Source organism: Oryctolagus cuniculus, chromosome 8 (assembly GCF_051225735.1).
Source record: "Oryctolagus cuniculus isolate XC-2025 breed Fujian yellow rabbit chromosome 8, ASM5122573v1, whole genome shotgun sequence".
Lineage (NCBI taxonomy): Eukaryota > Metazoa > Chordata > Mammalia > Lagomorpha > Leporidae > Oryctolagus > Oryctolagus cuniculus.
In genome coordinates this window covers 39,673,065-39,700,797 of record NC_142874.1, presented here as the reverse complement: position 1 = coordinate 39,700,797, position 27,733 = coordinate 39,673,065, and the positions used below count along the sequence as shown (strand labels likewise).

The following is a 27,733-nucleotide window of genomic DNA, read 5'->3' as shown; positions in this document are numbered from 1 at the left end:
AAAGATTTATTTTATTTATTTAAAAGACAGAGATACAGACAGAGGTAGAGACACAGAGAGAGGTCTTCCATCTGCTGGTTCACTCCCCAGATGGCCGCAATGGACAGAGCTGCGCCAATCTGAAGCCAGAAGCCAGGAGATTCTTCTGGGTCTCCCACGTGGGTACAGGGGCCCAAGGACTTGGGCCATCTTCCACTGCTTTTCCAGGCCATAGCAGAGATTGGAAGAGGAGCTGGATCGGAAGAGGAGCAACCGGGACTAGAACAGGCGCCCATAAGGGGTGCCGGCACTTCAGCCAGGGCTTTCACCTGCTGCACCACAGGGCCGGCCCCTAAGGAAAGTAGACAAATTGTTTTGGAAAAGAATAAAATGGAATAATCATCCTTCCAAACTTAGCTATAGTAATCAAGACACTGGAGCGGAGGGAGGGTAGGGGGGAAGCAAGATGGCAGAACAGCAACAGGAGGTCTGCTCTAGGCTCCACAAGCTTAGCAGGAAAAACAGTGGAGAAGGTAGGCTCTCAGGGGAAAGTTGCAGGGAAACTGCAGTGAGAGGTCACAGGAAAGCAGTGGAAATGGTCTGGACCTGAGTGAACGATGCAGATGCGTAGCAATGAGCATGGAGCATGAGCACAACAAAAGACCCAGCAGCCCACACTGGCAAGCAAAGTGAGGTCAGACTGCACTGGCCCGCACCACTGTTGGTACGGCTGGAGGGAGAGTCTAGTAGACTACACCGTGTTTGAGGTCAGCCCAGAACCCTCGGCAGGGGTGGGGGGTGGAGCCTATCTCTCTCTCCACTTCTTCCCCCTCCACATCAGCACCCTGTGGCTAGCCGTGAGAAAGCGGGAGCCATTTTGGATATACACAGGTAGCAGCTGCTCCAGCTCTTCTGTGCACACACAGCAGCTAGAGGGGACTGTCAGCAGGGGCAACCACAGCAGTTCAAGACAACTGGTAGGGTCTATCCCCACCTAGTCATCGGGGCAACAATACCAATCCCACTGTGCCCACCAGGCAACAGACAAGGAGGGCGAGCCACACCCACAAAAGGGACGTGCCACCCATGGGGACTCTTGTACCCTCTCAGCACAATTGTGAAGGGAGGAGGGCTGCAGCCAGCAGGTATTGTACACACTTGTGATCCAGGGATTTTTACCAAGGGGAAAAATCTCCATTCCCCACTGACTCTGAGTCTAGCTGGGGGGATTGGACTTGATCCAAATGAGCAAAACAAACACAGGCAGTGCTCAGGGAACCCCTCAGTCTCTCTAAGGACAGAACAGGATAGTGGGGTGGAGTGGACTCTACTGCACTCCTTGACCATGGGAGCCCTGAGTGCTAACACTATGAAAACACTGTGACTGCATTACAGGGGGCAGGGTGTAGCTGAGATTCTGGACAAGCTCTGGGTGCAGAGCCACACTCTCAGAACTCCTTGATTCCTGGGGCAACTCATTGCAGCTGGAACCATGCTCACAGGAAGGACCACACAGATCAACCAAGTAGATGAGTGTTGAACACACTGGGGAACTAACACCCAGGCACTGCTCAGCTTGAAGAAGAAGTGACAGAGTGACCACACCAACAGACATGACCATTCCCCCTGCTTCAGTTCAGAGAAGAGCTACCACCTCCAACTTGAGTGTTACCCTGGATAATCACTCCACCCTGGAGCACTGACCAAAGCTCCCTAGGCACATCCACCACATACCTATCAGTATTCACTGAAAGCACAGACATCCACTAAGCCACAGAGGCACAGCTCAAAGATAAAAGCCATAGGGGGGAAAAAACAACAACAACAACAATTAACTCCACAAATGCCTAAAAATAAAAGCAGAAATTCAAGAAACAACAATAAAGAACATACCATGCCCCCCCCCAAAGGAGCACAACAACATTTCAATATTAGAATGTGATGTTGAAGGGATTAATGAAATGCTGGAAATCAAATTTGAAAAATTAATCCCAGGATTACCCAAAAGCAAACAGAAGCAAACCCACAAACTAAAGAAAACCATACATGACATGAATGAAAATTTTTTCCATGACATTGAGATTTTAAAGAGAAATCAAAGTGAGTATTAGAAATGAAGAATTCAATAGATCAAATAAAAAATGCAGTGGAGAGCCTTGGTGAGAAAAAGAAAAGAATATCTGAATTAGAAGATAAATCCTTGGAAATCTTACAGTCAGACCAAAAAGAAAAGAAGATGGAGAGGGAGAAGGAGAAATAGAAAACTTAAAGTCAGTTTTGGAGATTTTTGGGATACTATCAGATGACCCAACAGATAGGTCTTAGGAGTTCCTAAAGGTGTGGAAAGAGAGAATGGACTAAAAGGCCCATTTAGTGAAATAATTACAGAAAACTTCCCCAATTTGGAGAAAGAAAGGGATGTCCAAGTAAAGGAAGTACATAGAACTCCTAGCAGACATGACCATAAAAGATCTTCAACACAACACATTGTAGTTAAACTTTCCACAGTAAATCAGTAAAAAAAAAAAAAAAAAAAAAAAAAAAGACTGTAAAATGTACAGGAGGGAAACACCAGATTATGTTCAGAGGATCTCCAATTAGACTCAAAGCTGACTCCTCATCAGACAATCTACAGGGTAGGAGATAATGGCAATATATATTCCAAGTCTTGAAAGAAAAAACCTATCAACCCAAAATACTGTACCCTGCAAAACTCTCATTTATGAATTAAGATGACATAAAGATCTTCCATAAGAAACAGAAATTGACAGAATTAGTCACCACCCATCCAGCCTTATAGAAGATGCTTAAGGATGTGCTACACAGAGAAACAGAAAGATAGCCATAATTAAAATAATGAGAGTGCAGAAAATCTCCCAGTAGAAGTACAAAAGAAATCTAAAGTAAACAATAGAAATATTTATGGAAAAATGGCAGGGCCAAGTCATTACTTATCAAGAGTCACTTTGAATGTAAATGGCCTCAACACTCCAGTTAAAAGATACAGACTGGCTAAATGGATTTAAAAAAAAAAACACATCTATTTGTTGCCTACAAGAAACACATCTCACCAACAAAGATACACGCAGACTGAAAGTGAAAGGATGGAAAAAGATATTCCATACTAACAGAAACCAAAACAGAGCTGATATAGCCATCCTAATATCAGACAAAATAAACTTTAACACAATGACTGTTAGAAGAGACAAAGAAGGGCATTATGTAATGATTAAGCCATTAATTCAACAGGAAGAAGTGACTATTATTAACGTATATGCACCTAATTACAGGACACCTTGCTATTTAAAAGAAATGTTAATGGATCTAAAGGGAGACATATACTCCAATACAATAGTAACAGGGGACTTCAATACCCAACCTTCAGCTATAGACAGATCAACCAGACAGAAAATCAGCAAGGAAACAACAGAGTTAATTTACACTATAGACCAAATGGACCCAACAGATATCTACAGAACCTTTCACCCCACAGTGGCAGAATACATATTCTTCTCATTGGTGCATGGAACTTTCTCTAGGATATACTAGGCCATAAAGCATGTCTCAGCAAATTCAAAAAAAATCGAAATTATACCATGCATCTTCTCTGACCACAATGGAATAAAGCTGGATATCAACAACTCAAGAATCTCTAGATCATATGCAAACACATGGAGACTGAAGAACATGCTCCTGGATGAACAGTGGGTCACAGAAGACATCAAAAAATTTCTGGAAACAAATGAAGATGGAAATACATCATATCAAAACTTATGAGATACAGCAAAAGCACTGTTAAGGAGGAAGTTTATAGTAATCTGTGCCTATATGAAGAAATTGGAAAGGCAACAAATAAATGAACTATCAATTCATCTTAAAGACCTGGAAAAACAACAACAAACCAAACTCCAAATTAAAATTAGAGAAGAAATAAATGAAATTGAAACAAAAATATAAAAAATTAGTGAAATGAAGAACTGGCTTTTTAAAAAAATAAAATTGATACACCACTGGCACAACTAACCAAAAAAAAAAAAAAAGGAGTAGACCCAAATCAATAAAATCAGAGATGAAAAAGGAAATGTAATAACAGATACCACAGAAATAAAAAGAATCATCAGGAATTACTACAAAGAGCTGTATGCCAACAAACCGGGAAACCTAGAAGAAATGCATATATTCCTCGACACATGCAATCTACCAAAATTGAGTCATAGAGACATAGAAAACTTAAACAGACCAATAACCAATACAAAAATTAAGTCAGTAATAAAGGCCCTCCCAACAAAGAAAACCCCAGGACCTATGGCTTCTCTGCTGAATTCTACCAGACATTTAAAAAACTAATTCCAGTTCTGCTCAAGATATTCAAAACAGTTGAATGGGACAGAAACCTCCAAAACTCATTCAATGAAGCCTGTATCACCTTAATTACTAAGCCAGGAAAAAATGCAACAAAGAGAACTATAGACCTGTATCCCTTATGGACATAAATGCAAAAATCCTCAACAAAATATTTGCCAATCGAATCCACAACATATCAGAAAGATCATTCACCCGGACCAAGTGGGATTCACCCCTAGTATGCAGGAATGGTTCCACATTAATAAATCAATAAACGTCAGCCAGCGCCGTGGCTCACTAGGCTAACCCTCTGCCTTGCGGCGCCGGCACACCAGGTTCTAGTCCCAGTCGGTCGGGGCGCCAGATTCTGTCCCGGTTGCCCCTCTTCCACGCCAGCTCTCTGCTGTGGCCCGGGAGTGCAGTGGAGGATGGCCCAAGTCCTTGGGTCCTGCACCCCATGGGAGACCAGGAGAAGCACCTGGCTCCTGCCATCGGATCAGCGCGGTGCAGCGGCCGCGGTGCAGCGGCCACGTTGCACCAGCCGCAGCGCGCCAGCCGCGGCGGCCATTGGAGTGTTAGCCAACGGCAAAAGGAAGACCTTACTCTCTCTCTCTCTCACAAACGTGATACATCACACTAAGAAACTGAAGAACAAAAACCATATGGTTATCTCAATAGATGCAGAGAAAGTATTTGATAAAATACAATATCCTTTCCTGACAAAAACCTTAAGCAATTTGGGTATAGAAGCAATATTCTTCAACACAATCAAGGCAACCTATGACAAACCCACAACCAACATCCTGTTGAATGGGGGAAAAGCTGGAAGCATTCACCCAGAGATCTGGAACTAGACAAGGATGCCCACTCTCACCACTGCTATTTAATATAGTACTAGAAGTTTTAGCCAGAGCCATTAGGCAGAGGAAAAAAATCAAAGAGATACAAATTAGAAAGGAGGAAAACAAACTATCCCTATTTGTAGATGACATGATCCTTTACATAAGGGATCCAAAACTGCACTGAGAGACTATTGGAACTCATAAAAGAGTTTGGTAAAGTGGCAGGATATAAAATCAACACACAGAAATCAACATTCTTAGTCTACAAAGACAAGGTCATGGCTGAAAAAGAACTTTTAAGATCAGTCCCATTTATAATAGCTCCAAAAAGAACCAAATATCTTGGAATAAATTTAACCAAGAGTGTAAAAGATCTCTATGATGAAAATTCAAAAACACTAAAGAAAAAAGTAGAAGAAGACATTAAAAATGAAAAAAAATCTTCCATGTTCATGGATTGGAAGTATTAACATTATCAAAATGTCCATACTACCAAAAGATACTTACAGAGTCAGTGTGATCCCAATCAAAATACCAATGACATCCTTTTCAGATCTAGAAAAAATGATGCCAGAATTCATATGGAAACACAAGAGACCCCAAATAGCAAAAGCAATCTTATACAACAAAAACAAAGCTGGAGGCATCACAATATCTGATTTCAAGACATACTACAGGGAAGTTGTAATCAAAACAGCCTGGTACTAGCACAAAAAAGCAGACTTGTAGACCAGTGGACAGAATAGAAAATCCAGAAATCAGTCCACACATCTACAACAAACTTATATTTGACAAAGTAGCTAAAATCAATCGCTGGTTCAAGGACAGTCTCTTTAACAAATGGTGTTGAGGAAACTGGATCTCCACAGGCAGAAGTAAGAAACTAGACCTTACATCTTACACAAAAATCCACTCAAAATGGATCAAAGATCCAATTCTATGACCTGATACCATCAAATCATTAGAGAACATCAGAGAAATTCTGCAAAACATCGGCATAAGCAAAGGCTTCTTGGAGAAGACCCCAGAAGCACAGGTAATCAAAGCCATTTACATCGAGCTGAAAAGCTTCTGCACTGCAAAAGAAACACTCAGCAAAGTGAGGAGGCAACCAATGGAATGGGAGAAATTACTTGCAAACTATGCAGCGGGATAAAGGGTTAACATCCAGAATCTATAAAGAGCTCAAGAAATTCAACAACCAAAGAAACAATCCAGTTAAAAAATGGGCAAAGAACTTTAATAGGCATTTTTCAAGAGAGGAAATTCAAATGGCCATCAGAGAGTTCAGAAAATGCTCAGGATCACTAGCTATCAGGGACATGCAAGTCAAAAGCACAATGAGGTTTCACCTCACTCCAGTTAGAATGGCTTTCGTACCAAAATCAACAAATGACAAATGCTGGTGAGAATACAGAGAAAAAGGTCCCCTAATCCACTGGTGGTGGGAATGTAAACTGCTGCAGCCAGTGTGGAAGACAGCATGGAGATACCTCAGAAATCTGAATATAGACCTGCCATATAATCCAGCCATCCCACTCCTGGGAATTTACCCAATCCAAAAGAAAATAGTATATGAAAGAGTTATCTGTACCCACATGTTCACTGTAGCACAATTCATAATAGCTAAGATATGGAATAAACCCAGATGTCCACCAGCTGATAAATGGGTAAATAAATTATGAAATATATACACTATGGAGTACTACTCAGTTGTGAAAAAAAGAAAAGAAAATGAATCCTGTCTTTTGCAACAAGATGGTCGCAACTGGAAACCATTATACTTAGTGAAATAAGTCAGTCCCCAAAAAAGACAGATATAATATGTTCTCCCTGATTTAAGGTAACTAATAGAGTACCTGAAATATAATGTATTGGAGTGAAATAAATATCTTGAAAAGCAGTGATTGTTTATAGCCCTTGTCTCTGTCATTAAGGAACAGTGTTTTGTTTTGTTTTCTCTTCATACTATTTTTGACCTCTTTTATTAGGGTAGGGTTAACTATACGATCATTAAGTGTATTGAAAAAAGATCATTGTAAAAATTAAGAGTGGAAATCCAAGAGGGATGGGAAGGAAGAGCTGGAGGGAGGGTTGGAGGGAAGTGCCACTATGTTCCTAAAATGGTATAAAGGAAATATATGAAACGTGTATAACATAAATTAAATATAGAAATAAACAATTAGTAAAACAAAGAAGACACTGGGAAGCAACAGGCACCCAGATCAATGGAACAGAACAGAGAACCCAGAGATGGGCCCACACAAATATGACCAACTAATTTTTGACAAAGACGCTTGAAAAGGCGGAGCCAAGATGGCGGAATAGTGAGGGCGCGCACCGATAGTCCGGGAAAATTTAGTTTAATAAAAGGGGAGTTACGGTAGCCGCAGAAAAAAGAACCAGGAAAAAATTGCACGGGAATCGTGAATCGGAGGACCTACTGGGAGAACAAGGTCGCCCACCGCGCGGAAGCCAAGTCGCGGGACGGAGCCGCAGAAGCCCCAGTGCTCCAAGGGGAGTGCATGCCACACAGACAACAGCGGGGAGACTTGGGACGCTCCACACATCGGCGCTGGAAGGGGAGGTGAGCTCAATAACCCGAGACATTGGTGGGGAAACGGGGGTCAGAATCTAGAGGGGGGCCAGAAAGTGCAGCAAACTCACTACCGGAAAGAAGGAAAAAAAAAGCTTCGGGGTTTCTCTTCCCCCTAACCTTGCAAAGGTTACAAGGCTGCAAGGCTAGAATTCCCAAGAGACAAAGAGCAGGCCTGCGCTCTGGATTTACATATCAATGGGGGAGAGCTAAGGAACTGAGTCACTACAATTCAGTAGCCTAGGCAACCCAGTGGGAGTCCAGAGGAGCCACAGACTGGAAGCTAAATACCATCAATTCTGCACAGCCGTGCCCTGCGGTGTTACTTACCCCCTGAATAAATAAAATAAATAAATAAATAAAAAGAGAGAGATTTACCACGCATAACCTGAGGGTGTCACCTTTGCACACCCTTAACCTGGAAGAACCAGGCAGAGCTCTCAGGCCGCACCCATCTCAAGCCTCCAAGGCTCCTCCAACAGCAGGCAGTCCACTTAACACGGACACAGTATAAATAAAAAAAAAAAAAGAAAAAAAGAAAAAAAAACGCACAGTGACGCAAGAAGAATTAACTATGCCGAGTAACAAACACAGAAATAGAGGGAGCAAGATCAACGATGACACTATGATGCCTCCAAATAAGCAAAACACCCCAAGCCAAGAGTATGAAGATGATGAGATAGAAGAAATGCAAGATACGGATTTCAAAAAATTTATGATAAGAACATTTAGAAGTTTTCAAAAGCAAATCCTTGAACTACAGAAATCCTTAATGGACAAGATTGAAAATCTCTCTCGTGAAAACGAAATTTTAAGGAAGAGTCAAAATGAAACTCAGAAACTAGTAGAACAGGAAAGTGTTATAGTGAAGAGAAATCAAAATGAAATGAAGAGCTCAATAGATCAAATGACAAACACATTAGAAAGCCTTAAAAACAGAATGGGTGAAGCAGAAGAGAGAATATCGGACTTAGAAGATAGAGCACAGGAAAACATACAGTCAAACCAAAGAAAAGAAGAGGAAATTTGAAACCTAAAAAATATTGTTGGGAATCTACAGGATACTATCAAAAAAACCAACATTCGAGTTCTAGGAGTTCCTGAAGGCATGGAGAGAGAGAAAGGATTGGAAGGCCTTTTTAGTGAGATACTAGCAGAGAACTTTCCAGGTTTGGAGAAGGACAGAGATATCCTAGTACAGGAAGCTCATAGAACCCCCAATAAACATGACCAAAAGAGATCCTCACCACGACACGTGGTAATTAAACTTACCACAGTGAAACAGCAAGAAAAGATCCTAAAATGTGCAAGAGAGAAACGTCAGATTACTCTCAGAGGATCTCCAATCAGACTCACAGCTGACTTCTCATCAGAAACCCTACAAGCTAGGAGGGAATGGCGAGACATAGCACAGGTGCTAAGAGAGAAAAATTGCCAGCCCAGAATATTATATCCTGCCAAGCTCTCATTTGTGAATGAAGGTGAAATAAAGACCTTTCATAGCAAACAGAAATTGAAAGACTTTGTGGCCACTCGTCCGGCCCTGCAAAAGATACTTAAAGATGTGCTACACTCAGAAACACAGAAACACGGCCATCAATATGAAAGAAGGGAAGGGAAGAACACCTACCAGTAAAAGAGCATGGGAAGCTCAAAGCATATACTAGAAAATATTTCCGGGAAAATGGCAGGGCAAAGTCACTACGTATCAATAGTCACATTGAACATTAATGGTCTGAATTCTTCAGTTAAAAGACACCGTTTAGCTGACTGGCTCACAGAACACAACCCAACTATTTGTTGCCTACAAGAAACACATCTCTCTAACAAAGAGGCATGCAGACTGAAAGTGAAAGGTTGGAAAAAGATATTCCATGCCAACAGAAACCAAAAAAAAGCAGGTGTAGCCATATTAATATCAGACAAAATAAACTTTAATACAAAAACTGTTAAGAGAGACAAAGAGGGACACTATATAATGATTAAGGGTTCAATTCAACAGGAAGATGTAACTATTATAAATGTATATGCACCTAATTACAGGGCACCGGTCTATTTAAAAGATATGTTAAGGGACTTAAAGGGAGATTTAAATTCCAATACAATAGTACTGGGGGACTTCAATACTCCACTCTCAGAAATAGACAGATCATCCGGACAGAAGATCAACAAGGAAACAGCAGATTTAAATGACACTATAGCCCAAATGGATCTAACAGATATATACAGAACTTTCAACCCTACATCTACAGACTTCACATTCTTCTCAGCAGCGCATGGAACCTTCTCTAGGATTGACCACATACTAGGCCATAAAGCAAGTCTCAGCAAATTTAAAAGAATTAGAATCATACCATGCAGCTTCTCAGACCACAGCGGGATGAAGCTGGAAATTAGCAACTCAGGAAACCCCAGAAAGTATGCAAACACATGGAGACTGAACAACATGCTCCTGAATGAACACTGGGTCATTCAAGAAATCAAAAGAGAAATCAAAAACTTTCTGGAAGTAAATGAAGACAACAACACAACATATCAAAACTTATGGGATACAGCAAAAGCAGTATTGAGAGGCAAATTTATAGCAATAGGTGCCTATACCAAGAAATTGGAAAGGTACCAAATAAATGAGCTTTCAGCGCACCTCAAGGACCTAGAAAAACTGCAGCAAACCAAACCCAAATCTAGTAGGAGAAGAGAAATAATTAAAACCAGAGAAGAAATTAATAGGATTGAATCCAAAAAAACATTACAAAAAATCAGCCAAGCGAGAAGCCGGTTTTTTGAAAAAATAAACAAAATTGACACCCCATTGGCCCAACTAACTAAAAAAAGAAGAGAAAAGACCCAAATCAATAAAATCAGAGATGAAAAAGGAAACGTAACAACAGACACCACAGAAATAAAAAGAATCATCAGAAATTACTACAAGGACCTGTACGCCAGCAAACAGGAAATCCTATCAGAAATGGATAGATTCCTGGACACATGCAACCTACCTAAATTGAACCATGAAGACATCGAAAACCTAAATAGACCCATAACTGAAACAGAAATTGAAACAGTAATAAAGGCCTTCCCAACAAAGAAAAGCCCAGGACCAGATGGATTCACCGCTGAATTCTACCAGACATTTAAAGAAGAACTAATCCCATTTCTTCTCAAACTATTCAGAACAATCGAAAAAGAGGGAATCCTCCCAAATTCTTTCTATGAAGCCAGCATCACCTTAATCCCTAAGCCAGAGAAAGATGCAGCACTGAAAGAAAATTACAGACCAATATCCCTGATGAACATAGACGCAAAAATCCTCAATAAAATTCTGGCCAATAGAATACAACAACACATCAGGAAAATCATCCACCCAGACCAAGTGGGATTCATCCCTGGTATGCAGGGATGGTTCAACATTCGCAAATCAATCAATGTGATTCACCACATTAACAGACTGCAGAAGAAAAACCATATGATTATCTCAATTGATGCAGAGAAAGCATTTGATAAAATTCAACACCCTTTCATGATGAAAACTCTAAGCAAATTGGGTATAGAAGGAACATTCCTCAATATAATCAAAGCAATTTATAAAAAACCCACAGCCAGCATCCTATTGAATGGGGAAAAGTTGGAAGCATTTCCACTGAAATCTGGCACCAGGCAGGGATGCCCACTCTCACCACTGCTATTTAACATAGTTCTGGAAGTTTTAGCCAGAGCCATCAGACAAGAAAAAGAAATCAAAGGAATACAAATCAAGAAGGAAGAAGTCAAACTATCCCTCTTTGCAGACGATATGATTCTGTACTTAGAGGATCCAAAGAACTCTACTAAGAGACTATTGGAACTCATAGAGGAGTTTGGCAAAGTGGCAGGATATAAAATCAATGCACAAAAATCAACAGCCTTTGTATACACAAGCAATGCCATGACTGAGAAAGAGCTGCTAAGGTCAATCCCATTCACAATAGCTACAAAAACAATCAAATACCTTGGAATAAACTTAACCAAGGACGTTAAAGATCTCTACGATGAAAATTACAAAACCTTAAAGAAATAAATAGAAGAGGATACCAAAAAATGGAAAAATCTTCCATGCTCATGGATTGGAAGAATCAACATCATCAAAATGTCCATTCTCCCAAAAGCAATTTATAGATTCAATGCAATCCCAATCAAGCTACCAAAGACATTCTTCGCAGATCTAGAAAAAATGATGCTGAAATTCATATGGAGGCACAAGAGACCTCGAATAGCTAAAGCAATCTTGTACAACAAAAACAAAGCCGGAGGCATCACAATACCAGACTTCAGGACATACTACAGGGCAGTTGTAATCAAAACAGCATGGTACTGGTACAGAAACAGATGGATAGACCAATGGAACAGAATTGAAACACCAGAAATCAACCCAAACATCTACAGCCAACTTATATTTGATCAAGGATCTAAAACTAATTCCTGGAGCAAGGACAGTCTATTCAATAAATGGTGCTGGGAAAACTGGATTTCCACGTGCAGAATCATGAAGCAAGACCCCTACCTTACACCTTACACAAAAATCCACTCAACGTGGATTAAAGACCTAAATCTTCGTCCTGACACCATTAAGTTATTAGAGAACATTGGAGAAACCCTTCAAGATATTGGCACAGGCAAAGAATTTCTGGAAAAGACCCGGGAGGCACAGACAGTCAAAGCCAAAATCAACTATTGGGATTGCATCAAATTGAGAAGTTTCTGTACTGCAAAAGAAACAGTCAGGAGAGTGAAGAGACAACCGACAGAATGGGAAAAAATATTTGCAAACTATGCAACAGATAAAGGGTTAATAACCAGAATCTACAAAGAGATCAAGAAACTCCACAAAAACAAAACCAACAACCCACTTAAGAGATGGGCCAAGGACTTCAATAGACATTTTTCAAAAGAGGAAATCCAAATGGCCAACAGGCACATGAAAAAATGTTCAAGGTCACTAGCAATCAGGGAAATGCAAATCAAAACCACAATGAGGTTTCACCTCACCCCGGTTAGAATGGCTCACATACAGAAATCTACCAACAACAGATGCTGGCGAGGATGTGGGGAAAAAGGGACACTAACCCACTGTTGGTGGGAATGCAAACTGGTCAAGCCACTATGGAAATCAGTCTGGAGATTCCTCAGAAACCTGAATATAACCCTACCGTTCGACCCAGCCATCCCACTCCTTGGAATTTACCCAAAGGAGTTTAAATTGATAAACAAAAAAGCGGTCTGCACCCTAATGTTTATTGCAGCACAATTCACAATAGCCAAGACCTGGAACCAACCTAAATGCCCATCAACGGTAGACTGGATAAAGAAATTATGGGATATGTATTCTTTAGAGTACTATACCGCAGTAAGAAACAACAAAATCCAGTCATTTGCAACAAAATGGAGGAATCTGGAACACATCATGCTGAGTGAAGTAAGCCAGTCCCAAAGGGACAAATACCATATGTTCTCCCTGATCGGTGACAACTGACTCAACACCAAAAAGGAAACCTCCTGAAGTGAAATGGACACTATGAGAAATGGTGACTTGATCAGCATAGCTCTGACTGCTAATGGACAACTTAATACATTATCCCTCATAGTATTTTTTTTTGTCTGTTCTACTTAATATGACTGGTTTAATTCTGTAATTATCACACAGTTATTCTTAAGTGTTGAAAATTAACCGAAATGTGATCCCTGTTAAACATAAGAGTGGGAATAAGAGAGGGAAGAGATGTATAATTTGGGACATGCTCGGGCTGACTTGCCCCAATTGGTAGAGTTGGAAACATACCAGGGGATTCCAATTCAATCCCATCAAGGTGGCATGTGCCAATGCCATCTCACTACTCCAAGTGATCAATTTCAGTTCACAATTGATCATAATGAAAGGACTAAGAGTCAAAGGGAGCACATAAACAAGTCTAGTATCTGCTAACACCAACCGATAGAATAAATAAAGGGGAGAGTGATCCAACATGGGAAGTGAGATACTCAGCAGACTCATAGAATGGCGGATGTCCTAAATAGCACTCTGGCCTCAGAATCAGCCCTAAAGGCACTCGGATCTGGCTGAAAAGCCCATGAGAGTATTTCAGGCATGGAAAGCCAAGACACTCTGGCAAAAAGATCTCTGTGAGTGAGATCCCAGTGGAAAGAACAGGTCTTCAAAGAGGGAGGTGCCTTTCTCTGAAGGGAGGAGAGAACCTCCACTTTGACTATGACCGTGTCTAAACAAGATAAGAGTTGGAGAACTCAAGGGGCTTCCATAGCCTTGGAAACTCATAACTGGTGCATAGGGAGATTACTGATGCCATAAACAGGAGTGTCAATTGGTAAAGTCAACAACAGGAGTCACTGTGCACTTACTCCTCATGTAGGATCTCTGTCCTTAACGTGCTGTACACTGAGGCTTAATGCTATAACGAGTACTCAAACAGTATATTTCACTTTGTGTTTCTATGGGGGTGCAAACGACTGAAATCTTTACTTAATGTACACTAAACTGATCTTCTGTAAAAAAAAAAAAAAAAAAAAAAAAAAAGAAAGAAATTTTCAATTCCCAACTTGACTCTCACTGGGATTAAACATGACAATAGGTCTGATCTGATTTCATCATCATTTAAAAAAAATCATCTATTATTTCTCACTTTATGTTTCTGTGTGGGAGCAAACTGTTGAAATACTTACTTAAGGTATACTAAGCTGATCTTCTGTATATTAAGATAATCGAAAATGAATCTTGATGTGAATGGAAGGGGAGAGGGAGTGGGAAAGGGGAGGGTTGTTGGTGGGAGGGACGGTATGGGGGGGGAAGCCATTGTAACCCATGAGTCGTACTTTGGAAATTTATATTCATTAAATAAAAGATAAAAAAAAATTTTTTTTGACAAAGACGTAAAAGCAATTTAAAGTAACAGCGATAACCTTTTCAAAAAAGGTGCTGGAACAACTGGACATCCCCTAAGTGAGAAGAAACATCCAAATTTCACACTGCACACAAAAATGAACTGAAAATGGACTGTGAACTTAAACGTAAAACTATAAAAGTTTTAGAAGAATCATAGACAAATTCATTTTTTCAAGACCTAGGACTTAGCAAAGAGCTCTCAGATTTGACTCCAAGAGTACAATCCCAGGACTGGCACTGTGGCACAGCAGGTTTAAGCCCCTGCCTACAGCACCAGCATCCCATGAGGGCTTCACTTCCAATCCAGCTCCCTGCTAGTGTGCCTGCGAAAGCAGCAGAGGATAGCCCAGATCCTTGGGGCCCTGCACCCACGTGGGAGACCCAGAGGAAGCTCCTGAATCCTGGCTTTGGATTATCTCAGCTCTGGCCATTTCGTCCATTTGGGGAGTGAACCAGCAGATGAAAGACCTCTCTCTCTCCCTCCCCTCGCCCCCTTCTCCCTCTACCTCTCTCTCAGGAACTCTTTTAAATAAATAAAATAAATCTTTTTTTTTTTTAAAGTACAATCCTTAAAAGGGAAATTCCAAGTGAATCTTATCAAAATTTAAAATCTTGGTTATGGAAGGGACCCTGTTAAAATGCTAAAAAGACAAATTACACATTTAGAGAAAACATTTGCAAATCACTTATTTCACAAAGGACTTGTATTTAGAATATGCAAAGAACTCTCAAAAGTCAGTGATAAAAAAAACTGGACAACTGCACTTAGAAAACTGCTAGGGCAGTCACTTGGTGCAGTGGTTGGCGTGCTGCTTGCAATGCTCCCAACCCATGTCCAAGTGCTTGGCTTTCAACCCCAGCTCCATTTCTGATCCTGGCTTCCTGCTGGTGCACACCCTGGGAGTCACCAGATAATGGCTCAAGTGCTTAGGGCACTGCCATCCACAGGGAAGACCCAGATTAAGTTCCTGGTTCCTGGCTTTGGCCTGGCCCAGCTCCAGCCTTTGTGGACATTTGGGGAGTGAGCCAGTAGATGAAAGATCTTGTCTGCCTTTCAAATCAACAAATGAAAAAGAATGGGCAAAAGGCATGAACAAACACTTCAAGGAACAGGGTATGGCCTGGACAGTGTCTAAAAAGGGCACTGCAGGCAGGAGTGGCAGCTACATCCCCATGCTTGCCACCTGGGGCCCCTGGGAGAGGAGGCTTTCTTGTAGTGGTTAAGACCATCTTGGGCCAAAGCATTGTGTTTAGGCTGCTAATAAAGCAAGCACTCCAAGAAAAAAAAAAAAGAAAGCATTTAGATATTTATTTTTTAGAACAAACATCAAAATTGTCATCATAAGAATAAATCAGGTATGGTATATATACTCACTTTTTAAAATCAGTTAGTAGTTTTGGTTTTGTTTTGTTTTGTTTTGTTTCTTTTTTGCTTTCAAAATAAAAACATGGGAGCAGTGTAGGGAGTGTGTAATAATAGTTTTAGCATTCTGAACTTCATGTAATGTTAACACTCACTACTCCACGTGGAAGGAGAGGGGCTGTGGGTACATTACACTTCCTAGCCTACCTCCTTGAAACCCTTATCCCAGAGAGGATTAGAACATGCACACTTGCTCATGGCCCTGGAAAGCTAGATAGAAAACATTCGTGAGAAACTACTCCCAAATAGAGTTACCCCCTGCCTAGCAGAGTTAGATCACCAATGTGAATCCTGAACTACTTTTCATGGTAAAAGGAGTTCTCTAGGCAGAGGAAAGGTGAGAGGGACATGGAGGGAGAGGACAAAGAAAAGAAACAGGCAACTCAAAAATAATAGCTGGAGATGTCAATACCCCAACCTTTAATAACTAATTGAACAAACACACAGAAGATCAACAAGGAAACAGAAGACCTGGACAACACAATAAGCCAATCAGACCTAACAGACATCCAGAGAACATTCCACCAAACAACAGTAGAAAACACAATTTTCTCAAGTTGTCACATACACAGGCCAAAAAAGGCCCCTGTATACTGGCCTTCATGTTACTTCTCAGCTTGCTAGGACCAGTAGTTCAAAGTCCACCAGCATCAAATCCAATCCTTAAACATCCAATAAAATGCATCCTAAATAAGCCCTCTGTTAGGCATTTAGAGCCAACCTAGTTGCTATAGGCTACCACAGGTAAGATGAACCCTGTGGCGGCCGCTGCTGCCCTTTGGAGCTATCTGGTCCAAGGACACACAGACTCCCTCTCCACTTCCTCACACCCCAGGGATTCCCTTGCCCTTCTTCCCTTCCTCATGGTGGCCACAGTCTCTGTGAAGTCTTCTGTCGCGATGAACTGCCTGGCTCACACAATCCTGTCCAACACCACTCAAGAAGTTTGTGGCACAATAATGCAGAATTATGATCCTGTCTTTCCATGATTTGCCCCAAAACTCTTGAACTCACCACACTAGTACACACGGAACACTCTCCAGGATAGACTATATAACAAGCTTCAATAAATTTAAAAGAACTAAAATCATACCAAAAAACGCTCTCCAACTACAATGGAAATAGAAACAAATAACAGAAGGAAATTTGGGCTAATCACAAATGAGGAAATGAAGCGACGCAGTCCTTATGAAAACAAAACTCAACGTATTAAAATGCATAGGCTGCAGCTAGAGCAGTGCTCAAAGAGAAATAGCCATAAATGCCCATAGTGAAAAAGAAAGAGATCTCAACGGCCGGCGCCGTGGCTCACTAGGCTAATCCTCCACCTGCGGCACCGGCACTCTGGATTCTAGTCCCAATTAGGGCACCGGTTCTGTCCCGGTTGCCCCTCTTCCAATCCAGCTCTCTGCTGTGGCCCAGGAGTGCAGTGGAGGATGGCCCAAGCCCTTGGGCCCTGCACCCCATGGGAGACTAGGATGAATCACCTGGCTCCTGGCTTCGGATTGGCGCAATGCACCAGCTGTTGCAGCCATTTGGTGGGTGAACCAACGAAATGAGAACCTTTCTCTCTGTCTGTCTCTCACTGTCTAACTCTGCCTGTCAAATAAAAAAAAATTTTAAATCCATGAATAGTTTCCTCATAATAAACATTTTCCATGAACTTGTTAAAGACCCCAGTTATTAATAGAATAAAGAACAAAAAAAATAATGTATATCAACAAACATCAAAATATACTTGACAAAATGTAATATACTTTCAGAATGAGAACACACAATAAACAACAAATAAAAAAGAACTTTCTCAACCTGAAAAATTCATCTCTACAAATCTTATAGTTAATGTCACAACTAATGGTGAAAGGTTGATTGCCTTCCCTTTATAATCCAGAAAAAAGTATGCCTACTCTTACCACTTTTATTCAGCACAGTATTGGAAGCTCTAGACAACACCAAAAAGGAAAAGAAAAAAGATTAAATAAAGAAGAGGAGAGGCCAGCGCCGCGGCTCACTAGGCTAATCCTCCGCCTTGCAGCACTGGCACACCAGGTTCTAGTCCCCGTCGGGGCACCGGATTCTGTCCCGGTTGCCCCTCTTCCAGGCCAGCTCTCTGCTGTGGCCAGGGAGTGCAGTGGAGGATGGCCCAAGTGCTTGGGCCCTGCACCCCATGGGAGACCAGAATAAGTACCTGGCTCCTGCCATCGGATCAGCACAGTGCGCCGGCCGCAGCATGCTGGCCGCGGCGGCCATTGGAGGGTGAACCAATGGCAAAGGAAGACCTTTCTCTCTGTCTCTCTCTCTCACTGTCCACTCTGCCTGTCAAAAAAAAAAGAAAAAGAAAAAAAAAGAAGAGGAGAAAAGGAAGGGGAGAGAGCGGAATGGGAGAATCCAGAGTGGAAAGGAAGAAGCAAGTCTACATCAGTTCACGGATGACATGATCTGCTCTATCTATGGAGAGTCCTGAACTATCCACCAAAAAACGACTACAACTAATTAATGGGCTCAGCCAAGTTACAGGATACAAGATCAGTTTAAAAAACTTTACTGTAGTTCTACAGCAATGAGCAACACAGATTAAGAAACAATTGTACTTACCACAACGTTAAAAAGAATAAAATACTTAGGAATAAATGTAACAAATAAAGTATGAAGTTTGTTCCCTGAAAACTACAAAACATCACTGAAACAACCTACACAACCTAGAAGTCCACCAGTGGAGGAGTGGACAGGTGGAATGTGGTATAGCCCGAAAACGGAGTATCTCCCAGCCAAGGAAAGGAATGGCACGCTGACACCTCTACCACGCGGGTGACTCTTGGAAGCATTGCGCTGAGAAGCCAGACACAGGGGCACATTTTACATGATTCCACTTCCACGTCACGTCCCTTACTGACAAACCACAGGAATTGAAAGCAGACGCCTGGTTGGAAGTGGGAAATAAGGGGCAACTGCCAGTCAATAGGCCGCTGTTTATCAGGATGGTGAAGTGCTCTGGAGTCAGGTAAACTTTAAAAGTGTGAATCGCATGGTATGTGAATTGTATCTCAAAACTGCTAGTAGACAAAAAGACATGAAGTCAGAGGTCCCCAGGCATACGTAGCTGTGTGATGTGCCACGCACAGTGGCGGTGTGTTATGCCTGTGACTTGCCGCCATGTTTGCCTAACCCCAAATGCCATTCTCTTAATTCAGTAGGGCTCGCTGTCCAACACCACGTCTCTGTCTCGGAACCTAACTTTTCTCTCGAGCTTCAGTTTCTCTTCTCACTGTGGGCAGCCCTGGCCCAGGGATGCCTCAAAATTAACACGCACTAAACCCGACTTCATTTCACCTCCCGTGACCTTCGGCTCCCTTGAGACAGGGGGTCTCCCCCATGACTATTCCTTGTTGGCTGGGACCATATCTAGTTCTTGGCCATTTAGAAATGAAAGACAATGAGCCTTCTCATGTTCAGTGAGTGACCAGGTTTTTCATGCTCGAGTTACCAGCTGTGACCTTTTTCTCTGTGGAATCTGCACTCAGGAAATAGTACCAAGAAATTTTTCTTTTAATTTTTTTTAAGATTTTATTTTATTTATTTGACAGGTAGAGTTACAGATAGTGAGAGAGAGAGAGAGAAAAGTCTTCCCTCCGTTGGCTCACCCCCCAAATGGCCACTACTGCCGGCACTGCACCGATCCGAAGCCAGGAGCCAGGTGCTTCCTCCCAGTCTCCCATGCGGGTACAGGGGCCCAAGCACTTGGGCCATCTTCCACTGCCCTCCAGGGCCACAGCAGAGAGCCGGACTGGAAGAGGAGCAACCTGGACTAGAACCCGGCGCCCATATGGGATGCCAGCACCACAGGCAGAAGATTAACCAAGTGAGCCACAGTGCCAGCTCCAAGAAATTTTTCAATTTCATTGCATCATTAATCATTTTCTAAGTAGATCTGGACATAAGGTCAACCAGAAAATGGGAGGGAGAGAGAAAAAGAGAGAGGGAGAGAGAGAGAGAGAGAGAGAGATCATTTCTCTAAAACAGTGCTGAAAGGCAGCAGGGAGGGGGGAGGGGGGAGAGGGGCTCTGAGTCACATAGTTCAGGGCATTGGACCACCCAGTGCTTGTCTCACACTTTTACAAAATGACAAAAGTTGTTCTCAAAATTCTTTCCACTTCAAAGGATGTTCATAAGATCTTCGGGAAAATCTTAAGCTAGTAAAGCCTAATCATTCCCTAAATTACCCACCCACTCACCATCATATCTAGAATGGCAGCTAAACCCTTCCTACTGAGGTCGGCGCTGTGGTATAGGGGGTTAAGCCACTGCCTGCAGCACTGGCATCCCATACGGGCACCAGTTTGAGTCCCGGCTGCTCCACTTTGATCCAGCTCCCTGTTGGTGGCCTGGGAAAGCAGCAGAAGATGGCCCAAGTGCTTGGGCCCCTGCACCCATGGAGAGTCACTTGGAAGAAGCTCCTGGATCCTGGCTTTGGATCGGCCCAGTTCCAGCCATTGTGGCCATTTGGGGAGTGAACCAGCAGATAGAAGACCTCTCTCTCTGTCCCTCCCTCTCTCTGTAATTCTACCTCTCAAATAAATGAATTACAAAAAATTAAAGATGTATACTTTTAAAAAAGATTTATATTTATTTATTTGAAAGTCAGAGTTAGAGAGAGAGATCTTCCATCCACTAGTTCATTCCCCACATGGTCACAATGGCCAGGGCCAACCCAAGCAGGAGCCAGGAGCTCTACCCAGGTTTCCCACAACGTACAGGGGCCCAAACACTTGGGCCATCTTCCACTGCCTTCCCAGGAGCATTAGCAAGGAGCTGGATCAGAAGCGGAGCAGCGGAGCCTCAAACTGGCACTCCGATACAGGATGCCGGCGTTGCAAGTGGCAGCTGAACCCACTGTGCCACACACTGGCCCCAAGATTTTTAAACATTATTTAAAACTCTAAAAGGAGCACTAAATGCTCATTTATAAAATCAGGATACAATATAAAAATTATAAAACATAAGTATCAAAAAAAGAACTGACTCCTATATGAGTGTGGCATATGCTCGTTATAAAATAGGGAGGTGTGTGTGCTCATTCTGAATTGCAGGAAGCTATGCTAAGGGCATATTTTAGCCTTCTTTTCTGATCTGAAGTCCATTCTCCATGGTTCTGAACTGGATAGATAAGTAAAGTGACAACACCCATCTCCTTCCCAGAGGAAACTCTGCAGGCAATGGGCAAAGGAAAACACCTGTCTTCCCTCTCCCTCTGTAAGCCAGGAGGCCTGGGGCAGAAGCACCACTGATTCTGCTTGGCTGCGGGCCAGGTATTGTGCTGGGTGCAGCAGTGGAATGAAAGGTGACTAGCAGAGGGTCTCGGCTCTCCTGGGGTTTGCAGTGGGCAGCGGGCAGAGACATGCATACCAGCACCTGGAATACCAAGCAGTTCGCAAGACAGACAGGTGCAAGAAAGAAAGAGAGAGAAAAAAATTTTAAAAACCAAGCCAAGGAGCAAAGGGCTGAGAGGGGCAGATTGCCACCGGGGACCTGGAAAAGCCTGGTGAGGATCCGGGTATGCCAGGCCCTCAAGAAAGGGTGTGACATCTACAAATGAAGACAAGGAAAGGAGAGGGCTTTCCACATCCAGGGGGTGGCCTAGACATTGTTCTATGCAAAATCAGGATAATAACAGCCACACTTATCTCATCATTTTGTTTCCAGGATTAAATATCCGTAAAGCATCCCCCACTAGTGAGCACTACAACATGTCTGAGCCATGTCACGGGCAGGAAGCAGAGTGAGAAATAAAGCCAAGCGTGCAAAACTAATGAATGATGTCCTTTTTTTTTTTTTTTTTTTTTTGGCCGTTGGTTCACCCTCCAATGGCCAGCGCACCGCACTGCCGATGGCAGGAGCCAGGTACTTATCCTGGTCTCCCATGGGGTACAGGGCCCAAGCACTTGGGCCATCTCCACTGCACTCCCGGGCCACAGCAGAGAGCTGGCCTGGAAGAGGGGCAACCGGGACAGAATCCGGCGCCCCGACCGGGACTAGAACCCGGTGTGCCGGTGCCGCAAGGCGGAGGATTAGCCTAGTGAGCCATGGCGCCGGCTCATGATGTCCTCTTGTTGGAGCTTTTATAACGGGTCTTGTTTCAAGACCCCAAGGAGGACAAATACCTCAAGGTGAGAGAAATAAGACTATCTATCATTTTCTTTCATGAGAATGTACTTGTGGGGACAGATGTTTGTCCTAGAAGTTAAGCTGGGCTGGGCATGTCCACGCCCCCATATCACAATTCCTAGCTTCAATTCCTAGCTCTGGCACCTGGCATCAGCTTCCTGCTGACCCACACCGTGGGGCGCAGCAGGTGGTGGCCCAAGAAATTGGATCCCTGCCACCTACATGGGAGACCTGGATTGGGTTTCTGGCTCCAGGCTTTGGTCTGTCCCAGCCCTAGGCCATTTCAGGCATTTGGGGAGTGAATGAGCAGGTATACGAGCTCTCTCATTCGGTCGATCTCTCTCTCCTTTTGGCCCTCAAATAAAAAATAGATAAACATTTTTATTCATTTCATTTTTATTTTCTATGATTTGCCCAAAAGAATTGCACTGTGATCTTGGTAATGAACCTGCAGTATAGGAATTATGGTGGCCAAGTCTTGGACTTAACTAGAAATAAAAAACACAGGGGGCCGGCGCCACAGCTCAATAGGCTAATCCTCCACCTAGTGGCGCCAGCACACTGGGTTCTAGTCCCGGTCAGGGCGCCGGATTCTGTCCCGGTTGCCCCCCTTCCAGGCCAGCTTTCTGCTGTGGCCAGGGAGTGCAGTGGAGGATGGCCCAGGTCCTTGGGCCCTGCACCCCATGGGAGACCAGGAGAAGCACCTGGCTCCTGCCTTCGGATCAACGTGGTGCGCTGGCCGCAGCGGCCACTGGAGGGTGAACCAACGGCAAAGGGAAGACCTTTCTCTGTGTCTCTCTCTCTCACTGTCCACTCTGCCTGTCAAAAAAAAAAAAAAAAAAAAAAAAAAAAAAAAAACACACACACACAGGACAGTGTTTCCTGGACGTAGCCCTGGAGAAGCAGGGACCTACCAATACACCACCTGGGGGTTGGAGACCTGGATTGCTGTGCAATTCCTCTCCATTGATCTATTTTTTTTTTTTTTTTTTTTTTGGCAGGCAGAGTGGACAGTGAGAGAGAGAGACAGAGAGGAAGGTCTTCCTTTGCCGTTGGTTCACCCTCCAATGGCTGGTGCGGCCAGCGGGCTGTGGCTGGCGCACTGTGGCCGGCGCACTGTGCTAATCCGAAGGCAGGAGCCAGGTGCTTCTCCTGGTCTCCCATGGGGTGCAGGGCACAAGCACTTGGGCCATCCCCCACTGCCCTCCCGGGCCACAGCAGAGAGCTGGCCTGGAAGAGGGGCAACCGGGACAGAATCCGGCGCCCCGACCGGGACTAGAACCTGGTGTGCCGGCGCCGCTAGGCGGAGGATTAGCTTACTGAGCCGCGGCGCTGGCCCTCCATTGATCTAAATGTCTTCATCCATATGGGGTCAGTCTGGGGATTAAATGACATCAGACATATAACAAGCTTAGCTCACTGCCTGGGCACACTGCAGCAGTTTGACAAATATTAACTACTTTTACAGCTAGGACAGGTTGTCTGGCTTCTAACTTCCCAAAATGAGATTCTTACAGGAAGCACAGGCAGAAAAAAAAAAAAAAAAAAAAACAAGGGAAGGGGAGAGCAGTGAGAGGCCCCAGCAGGGACTGAAATGTGGTTTTTGCCCCTTGTCTCAGAGACCCCTACACTCAATAAACTCGAATGACCTTAGCTGAACCTGCAGCCTCAAGAGTAGTGCTGGGTTTTTTTAAGGAGTTCTTTTTCGGGATCAATTGCTCAGCAGGACTGAAAAAGCTTGCCCTGGGAAGCAGCTCAGTCCTACAACCTGCCGGGTAAACATTCAGAGAAGGGATGTGCCATTTTCCCCAGGGAGCAAGGGCACCATGCACACTGCCACCCGGCTGGCTGCCACCCTACTACCCGCTGTTCTAAATGAACCAGAAACCCCAGGACCTGAAAGTTGAGCCCTAGTGAACGTTCTTTCAATGACCTGACTGCTACATGAACCTTAAACCACAGGTCATTCGGCTGCGGGGCTGCCCTGGGCCAAGACTCACCAATACTGAGGGTCCCCAGCTTACCAACGGATCATGTTCTACCCTACACTTGGAAGGCCGTGATTTGAAAGGCAGAGTGCTCTTTCCCAGAGATGCCATGTACAGCCTCGAGCCAGCTCACAATCTCGTGTAACCACAGTATGGCTAAACCCAGTACATTTTAGCCCCCAAAAAAGCAGAAATCAATAATGCTGGAAGACTAATCATTAAAGATGAGAGCAACAGTAAAGCTGAGTATCTGGGGCCGGCACTGTGGCACAGTAGGTTAAAGCTCCAGCCTGCAGTGCCAGCATCCCATATGGGCGCCGGTTCGAGTCCCAGCTGCTCCACTTTTAATCTAGCTCCCTGCTGATACACCTAGGAAATCAGTGGAGGATGGTCTGAGTCCTTGAGCTCTTGAACCAACACTCCTGGCTTCAGAATGGCTCAGCTCCAGCCATCGTGGCCATTTGGGGAGTGAACCAGCAGATGGAAGACCTCTGTGTGTGTGTGTGTCTGTGTGTGTGTGTGTGTCTCTACCTCCCTCTCTGTAACTCTTTCAAATAAAATAAATCTTTTTTTTTTTAAAGCTGAAGATCTTTCATTTGTCTAGAATACTAGTGCTTGGACAAAAGCAGATCTCAGGAGAGGACGAAAAGTTCTATCCAGACGCAGGGACGGAACTTGGGCACCTGGCTGCCTGTCCATTTGCAGGATTTAACCCAATGTTACAGGTCTAATGTCTAAATCTGAAAGCCTACATAAGCACCCACAGAAGGGCCACACCCGGCGTTTCTAGGAGACCATTTCATTGCCCAAGCAGGGACCTGGCTTCAGCGTTCCTCTCCTCCTGCATGAACGCCGCCATTAATAACAAGTCTACTCCTGGCCCAAAGAACCACCGAGTCCAGAACCGCTGGTGCCTCTTTCACATTGATTTCTGAACTCTGGGATCCCCGCACTGCCGGCATGACTTTGGGTTTGACACCCCTGCTCCCCCATCACCAAGACTTGAATGTGCTGTTGCCACCCCTCCATACACACACACACACACACACACCCCTACCTCCACCGGCGACCTGCACTCTCCCTCCACATCCGACTCCCAAGTGCCCTGCACTGCACCTGCGGAGAAACATTCAGAGTCACTTATTTTCGTCTAATGCTAAGGATCAAACACACATGTGGTCCGGCAGTATGAAAAAGACAGGAGAAAAGTGGAAAGGAGTAAATGGACAGAAGATGGCTTGTGAGGCACTGGAAGAGAACTCTGCAAGATCTAACCATTAGGTGGCACCACTGGCTAAGGCAGTTCCCTTGTCCCCAGAAGGCTGATGAGAAAGGGGAAAAACAAGCAGTGGTCAGGGTGTGGGTGGAGGCTGGCGGGGGCCTATGCAGGATGAGTAATTTAACTGTGCACCCCAGACTATCTCACATAAGTGCCACATTCATTCCTTCACATTACAAGAGTATCATAATTGTACTTCTCCAAATTGCTTTACATTCCTTTCTTATTTTCTATTGATACATGCTTTTTAAAAACTAATCTCTAAAAGTTATATTTATTCTGAGTACAAATCTTTTTTCAGTTACATACACGCAAATACAGTGCCCATTCCACAGTTTGATTCTTTTTTTTAATAGAATGACATTTAAAAATATATTTATTTATTTGAAAGGCACTGTGATAAAGAGAGGAAAGGGAGGGACATAGAAAGAGAGATCTTCCATCTACTGGTTCACTCCCAAATGGCCACAACAGCTGGAGCTGGGCAAGGCTGAAGCCTGGAGCCTGGAACTCCCTCTGGGTCTCCCACATGAACGGCCGGGACCCAAATATTTGAGCAGTCTTCTGCTGCTTTCCCAGGTGCATTAGCAGGGAGCCAGATTGGAAGTGGAACAGCCAGGACTTGAACCAGCACCCACATAGGATGCAAGTGTTGCAGGTGGCAGCTTAACCCACTGTGCCAAAACACTGGCACCTTAACTTTTCTCTAATGGCAACTTTCTACTACACAGAAATTTTCAGTTTTAAAGTAGATCAAGTTATTAATTGCTTTCCTTCACTGTTTGTTCTTTTTGAAACTTGCTTAATATATTTTTCCCATATTGAGATCACAGAATATTCTTCTAAATCTTTTAGACTTGCTTTTTTAAAAATTACTTGAGAGGTGGGGGAGGGGAGAGAGGTCCCAGTCACTGGCTCACGCCCTATATGCTTGCAGTATCTGGGGCTGGGCCAGGTCTCCCACATGGGTGTCAGGGAGCCATCACCTGCTGCCTGCCGCCCGCTGGCCCCTCCCACCTTTTCCCCTCCCCCCACTCCCAGGCTTTGCACCAGTAGGAAGCTGGAACTGAGATCCAGAGTCAGGGCTGGAACTCAAGGTCTCCGATACGGGATATGAACACGTTAACTTTGAGGCCAAATGCCTGCCCTCTAAACCTTTGCTTTTGCCACCTGTTGTGTCTCGGCATGGTGTCGTTTTTTCATATGGGTAAGCCAGCCACTACACAGGCCCTCTTTGCCCTGTTGGTTTGCCAATCCTCTCATAGACAGTTTCTCTAAATGCACACGTTCATTTGGGGTCTCTCTAGTTGGTTCCGTGAGTCTACCTAGCCATTCCTGTACCAAACGCCGTATTTAATTGGTTAACTCTTCTTGATGCCACTGTGGTTTTCAAACACCTTTGCCACATTCACTCATTTATTCCATCATTACAATGACGTCAGGTTTCCAGCAGGCTGCACAGATGAGAGGATGGCTCACGTGCTGGAGAGACCACCCCGAAGCTACAGGAAAACAGTACATCTACTCCAGGGTTCCAGAAAGGATCCACTGCCAACCATTTGATTTGGGAAACCAAGTTGCCAATTAACAGCTGTCTTGTGGAATGGTCCACTTTCTGTTGATAGAACAGGATACCTGAGACCAGGGCCCTGCACCCGCGTGGGAGACCAGGAGAGGCACTTGGCTCCTGGCTTCGGATCAGCGCGGTGCGCCGGCCGCAGCGCACCGGCCGCAGCGGCCATTGGGGGGTGAACCAAGACCTTTCTCTCTGTCTCTCTCACTGTCCACTCTGCCTGTCAAAAAAAAAAAAAAAAAAAAAAAAAAAAAAAGAAAGAAAAGGAAAGAAAAGAAAAGAGACTTGGGACGCTCACCATTTTGGAACCTCAATGTCCAAGATCAAGTGGCCCCATCTCTGCAGCTTCTAGGAAGAGCCCCATGGCAAGGGCGACACAAGAGCAGGAGCACCTGCAGAGGAGATCAGAGGGCGAGACAGGAAGCCCGGGAGCCTCAGGGGCCAGGCTTACTCCTTTTGGAACAGCCACGTGAATCGCTTCCCTCAGTGACCTACCCGCCTTGCCCTTGGCCCCACGCCTCTCAACCTTACCACCCCAAGACCCAGCTCCCAGCACACAAACCTCTGGGGGACACACTCAACTCATAAGCAAAGCGTAGCACCTTGGTTCAGTAAA

The 27,733-nt window shown here is 43.9% G+C and overlaps 1 long non-coding RNA gene across 1 annotated transcript; it reads right to left on the bottom strand.

Annotated features, from left to right (window-relative positions):
- Positions 1 to 33: 33 nt before the first annotated feature.
- Positions 34 to 27,509, bottom strand: LOC149124984 (uncharacterized). Its single transcript, XR_016211854.1, has 3 exons — positions 27,416 to 27,509; positions 25,323 to 25,381; positions 34 to 331 (listed from the first exon to the last, which is right to left on the bottom strand). It is a non-coding gene; the product is annotated as an uncharacterized LOC149124984 (long non-coding RNA).
- Between the last annotated feature and the right edge of the window lie 224 nt (positions 27,510 to 27,733).